Here is a 6,118-nt window from a genome sequence, read left to right on the forward strand (position 1 = left end):
ATGTAAATGACCAGCATTCTACAATTACATTTTTTTTCTGAAAAATGTTTGATCCAGGCAAATGTACAGGGTGTCCCATGCAATAAACATGAGCATTAAGGGACAACTTGGAGATTGCATTGTTAGACCTAGTTTCAAAAATCATGATAAATTTACGTCTGCTTGAGTTTATTTTATAAAAGTGTTTAAAAACTGTTATATATTCTGCACAATTGTAAATAATGTGTATGCAATATTTCAGCAATATGAACAGTAAAGTGGGACAACTGTATTTTGTTTGCATATTGGAATTTTCTCATTTTACAACAATATAATAATGTGCAATCTTTATACATCAGCACACAAGCTCACAAAAAAATTCTACAGATTTAAGCTTTCCTTGTAGAAGTATAAATAAAAAAATTCTTATAAAGACAATCTAGAAATCATTACCATGAATTCTCATTTTTATTACTTATCATTAATTATCATTAATTTATTTTTGTTAATACTTCTCATTTTCTTTCCTATTTTATTTTTATTAATTCTATCCTTTTTTATTTTTGTTAATTCTTCTTATTTTCTTACTTCTATTGTAAATAAAGATTAAAACTTTGAAGTAGTGCAAACATTGCGAAGCCAGTTAATTAAATGATTTCATTAAAACTTTTCAGATTTTAAATATTTGCTGATTTTTAGATTGAAAAGAAACCCTGCATTTCCCTTGTTTTATGTATACACATATATTCTAAAATTCAGGCCTAGCTATATAAAAATTGTAAATGTAATAAATAAATATTGTTAGACATCAATATTTAAATTTTACAAGTTTGTTTATGGCTAAATAAGTTCTTCTAGTTTATTTTTTTGAACCATAAAACTTTGTATGAACCAAATAGGTTGTCAAGCACAACAGAACGGCAACACATAATGCGTACACTTTCAGTACAGCTGTTTAAACGTCACAAGTGTCAACTCAAATTTTCTGTCTGACAAAACTATAAATAAAAGTGGTCATGTAAAACTAAAGTGCTTATCTTTTAGTGAAATTAGTGCAATATTATATGTTCTGTATTTCTGGTTTTACACTTTTTCATTTAAAGTTCTATTGACTAAATAACGGGGTTGAAACAGATATTGTACATAACCCTTTAACATTGTAATTGGAAAGTATAACGTTAAAACATATTTCAGAAATGTTTAATGATATCTTTGGAGAAGTGCTCTGGAATGATCTAATCGTGGATAAACCCCCAGATCCAGGGGAAATACAGGCAACAAGAAACGGTAATTTTCTAATGAAATGTCGTCTTCTATGGATATTTAATTTTTTTCTCAAATGTCGTATTTTACTATTTTTGGGAACACATAAGAAATATATAAAATTTTAAAAGTGCTTTAATTATGAATGGAAAGTCTATGTAGATATATATATTATAAACAGGGTGTCCCAAAAAAAATTTGGAGTAGGGATATTGGGTGAGGCAACAATTTTGATTAAATGTTCACAATCATGTTAACATTAGAATTCCCGATATTTCAGTTTGTTCCAGGCATTCTTTTTATATTACAATCACTTCTTTAAGTTATCTGTTGCAATCAAAATTTTGGATCTGCAAAGTGTTTTGTGAGATAACATGTATATTATATTTAAATTTCGCAATATGGATGTCTGTGTGATTTGTTTTGATAAAAAACGACATATTTTCTTTTTAATTTTAAATCCATCAAGGTGGGGGGGGGGGGGTACTTTAATGGTATACTATGAACATATACTAAGTCAACATTACATTATTATGGATTAAATGATATTTTTTGGTCTTCTTTAATTATATTTTTTCATTTAGGAGGCAGGCGAAGAACTAGTTTTGTGCCTGGATGCCTTCCACCCCTTCGGACATCCAGATTTAAATTTCCAAAGAACAAAAAGAAGCAGGTATTGTGGCCGAATTCTTTGAAAATTGACGACACTAATGAAATCAGATATAGCTGAGTGTGTGCTCTTCATTTTGCCAAATTTGATTTTAAGCCAAATTTGAGCACTTTTTCGAAACTTTTCAGAAATCTACCCCGCAAGAAATTTCTCTTATCCTCTGTAATCCCATCAATAACTGTAAAAGAACCAAGATCTCCATTATCAACATTTTTGTAAAATACCAAAGAATAAGGCATCTAAATGTTTTAGTAAACAAACAAGGTCATCACATGATACGAAATTTAAAACAATTTTAATAAATAGTTAAAAATATTTTTGTATTTTTATTATTGTTTTTTGTTGTTGTTGTGTATGATGATATAATGTGTATAATTCAGTCATTGTTTAACCCACCAAAACTTCCTCACTTTTAAAACAAGGTAATCTAAATGATTTTTTGTAAAATTCATATAATGCATGAGTGTTTCAAAAAGTTAGAAGTCTAAATTTTTTTAAAAATTAGCTGGCTTTAGAAATTGAACAGTAAACCTATAATAACCCTAGAAATATTCACTTTAATGCTACTTAGAGGGCTGGGGCCTGGACTATTTAGACTATTTAGTTTACATAGATATACAGTGAAAAAAAATTAAGCCACCAAACGACAGTAAAAATACTCTATCTAATTTTGAGTTGTAAATATTTTTTACGTATTCCTACAAAGACGACATTTATCTCCACCGAATCTTTGAAATCATACCAACTAATTAGAGGACATGTCGTTTTTCTTTTTTCATTTGACACATATGACGTTGTGCGCAGTTGATCGATTTTTCTTTTGCCATCTATTGTACTTGAAAACCTATTTGGTATGAACTATAGAAAAGCATAATGGATTTTCACTCTTTACCCTTAAACCCCACTTCAACTTTTATATTTTTATTTAAGTGTCAACATTTCAAAAATACTAAACTTATATCATTCATCATACATTTGTCTCTGTGTTTTTTCATTTTTTACATTATTTGATCCAAGAATAGAATATGTAAAATGATTTGATGATTTACAGGAAATGTGTTTCTAAATTTTAGGGAAAACTTAGAATTTGTGAATTCCTAACCAGTAGGACAAAACTTTAATCAAAGGGATTTGTTTAATGTACAATGTTTACCTGTTCATTAATATTTCAAATGTTTAAAATTACGATTTTACTATTCATGTGACCTTTAGTTGAATTTAAAAAAAATAACTTCCCTCTGTTTTGAAAAGCAGTGCCTTTAGTTCTAAGGTTTTATAAAATTAACCATGAAGAGTGAATTTTTTTTATTTAATAGTGCCTATTACTGCAAATGAGGGGGGGGGGTGTATCATAACCCAAGCCCGATATAAGGCACTGTTAAAAAATCACAATTTCCGACAAATGTTGATAGAGAAATTTACAAAAGTAAAGATATACAACTTTTAAATCTGCATTGAGTGTATACACTGTTTTCTTATAAAATGAAAAAAATATTTTAAAATATTTAAAAATGATAATAATATAAAGATATGACAGATAAAAAAGTGACCAGATCTCAAATTACTGATTTTATTCAATTATATCTGATATGATTACTGTAGTCCATGTCACAAATCAAATATTTAATGTAAAAGAAGAGGAAAGGACAAAGAAAATGGGGCTTTTTACAAATTTTGTCTTACATTATCATAAAAAAGTAAGTGTTAGAAAATGTTTCAATGAATAAAGTTTAGGATTTTGCTGTAACTAATGATTTTTGCATTTCACTGGAAACTAAAGTCTTATTCTGCATATTTTTTATTTTCCATTTTCAGATTTGTTAATCATTCCCTGTAAAGTGTAAACAGTTTATGGTGATCCTGTGATTTGATATCTCATATTTGAAGGATATGATTAAAAACCAAAATTATTATTATTGAATTTCTTGACAGACAGACAGTTTAACAACTCAGCAAGGTTTTTCTTCTACCCCATTCATGCATTTTGCATTTTCTTATCCGTATTAATCTCTTTAATTTAAAGTATAAACGAGTACAGTTACAAGAGTTTGGTTGGCTACAACAAACATCAAATGCCTTATAGGAGGCTTGGTTTGTTACCCCGCCCCCCCCCCCCTCGCACTGGTAGGTTGCATAAAGTCATAAAAAATTCACTCTTTAGGGGTTAAAAGATGAATTGTTTCAAATATTTTTACCTGTGAAATATCCTCCAGAATTTTCTGGCAACTAAACAATCTCTAAGATTTCTTAAAGATAATAATTTTGATCATTATTTTTTTCTGGAAAAGTTCAGATTAAAAATTTATCTCTGAAAAAAAATTTATGATTTGAAAATTTTTCCGAAAAAAATGTCAACCATTATATTTTCTCTTATCAGAATTTAGAAAAAATAATATTTGTTTTTAGAATTTAATTATTTTTAATCTGACATTCTTCAATATTTTGCAAGAAAGTTTACAATCAAATATTTTGAATGTTTCTGTAAATTGTTTAGGAGAATTCTAATAATGCAAATTGTGATGAATGAACCTATTTTCATTTATTCAAATATGAAATGCAATTAGTCCTGATCTGAATTTCAATATTTAGATACATGTGGATAATGTGTAAGTAATTTTTTTAATTCCTCTGACAGAGTAATTTCCATTGAATAAAAATATTTAATCCCTCCAGCAGAAATCTGTTGCCTCCAATGGCCTCCACTCCATGGGATAAACCTGAGTGTTCCACACTGTTTTAAACTTTGATCGCTCCTACTGTTTTGCTACTTTTTATTAAAAAAGTTGTATTTCATGCTGGGATTTAATAGAAATTCTGAGAATTATGTTTTCTAATATATGTGATAAACTTAAATTAATCAAAACAAAGCAATTCATTTTTGACTTGATCATTATACCATAAACATTGATTTTAATTTGGGTGTACAGAGTTCCACAATAAATAGGAGGGTTGAGAGACCAAATTGAAATAGTCTTCATCTTTTGAAAATGAATAAAGGATAAGGTTAGTATGAAAATTGATAAAGAATATAGCTTGTTATAAATATATGATGAATATATATATGAAAATAATGATGGATACAATTTGTATGAAAATGAATAAAGGATAAATTTTTAATGAAAAGGAATAAAGGATAAAGTTTGTATGAAAATTAATGAAGAATAAAGTTTGCATGAAAATGAATAAAGGAAAAAGTTGTATAAAATTAAATATATTGCAAAGTTTGTATGCAAATGAATAAAGGATAAAGTCTGTAATGAAAATTATTAAAAGTTTGTAAGAAAATGAATAAAGGATCAAGTTTATATGAAAATAAATAAAGGATAAAGTTTGTATGAAAATGAATAAAGGATAAAGTGTGTATGAAACAAATAAAGGATAAAGTGTGTGTGAAAAGAAATAAAGGATAAAGTGTGTATAAAATTAATAAAACTTCTATACTTCAAACTAAACCTTCAATGTGAGATTTAAAGCCCACAACCTAAACCTTCTATGTGAGCTTTATAGCCCTTAAACTGAACCGTCTATATTAGCTTTATAGCCCTCAAACTAAACCTGCCATATAAGCTTTATAACCCACAAACTAAACCTTCCATGCAAGTTTTCTAGCCCTTTAAATCAACCTTTTATACAGACTTTATAACATTCAAACTTAACACGTCTTTAAGATGATGAGCCCCAAACTCAAGAATTTGTCAAAAGACTTTGATTTTGAGCTTTATAGTTCTGAAATAAAAAAAGTCCAAATGAGCCCTCAAATTGTTCCTTTTAACGAGTTTTATAGCCCTCAAACTTAAACCTTTTACATATTTGAGCTTTAAATCCATCAAAATATGTTTAAATGGCTTTTAAAACCCAGAATATTTCTTTAATTACAAAATACTTCTGCTCTAAAACTTTTAGGCATAGAATGTAGAAATTAATTCTGTTAGTTAGTTCGGTTGCCATTTAGTCTGAGGAAAGTCATGTCCAGTTGTACAGCGCTCCTAGTTTCACGTGGCTAAGCGGAACCTTATGTGGAATAAAATATGGCAGTTCACCCTACTAGGAAAAAAAGAAAATAATAGTGCAGAGTTTAAGATTTATGCTTATGCTTCTCTTCTACCTCTCTCTTTCAAGAAACAAGAAAATGAAAAAATAAAAAGTAGAACGTTGTGCACCATGCACAATGATACCAGTTTATAGTCTAAAGGCTTTGAGGAACAG

At 28.3% G+C, this 6,118-nt stretch overlaps 1 long non-coding RNA gene across 1 annotated transcript; it reads left to right on the plus strand.

The window, feature by feature from the left end:
• Positions 1 to 1,135: 1,135 nt before the first annotated feature.
• Positions 1,136 to 2,227, plus strand: LOC111714578 (uncharacterized). Its single transcript, XR_002768009.1, has 2 exons — positions 1,136 to 1,266; positions 1,827 to 2,227. It is a non-coding gene; the product is annotated as an uncharacterized LOC111714578 (long non-coding RNA).
• The last annotated feature ends 3,891 nt before the right edge of the window (positions 2,228 to 6,118 follow it).

This window comes from Eurytemora carolleeae, unplaced genomic scaffold (genome assembly GCF_000591075.1).
Source record: "Eurytemora carolleeae unplaced genomic scaffold, Eaff_2.0 scaffold1351, whole genome shotgun sequence".
Lineage (NCBI taxonomy): Eukaryota > Metazoa > Arthropoda > Copepoda > Calanoida > Temoridae > Eurytemora > Eurytemora carolleeae.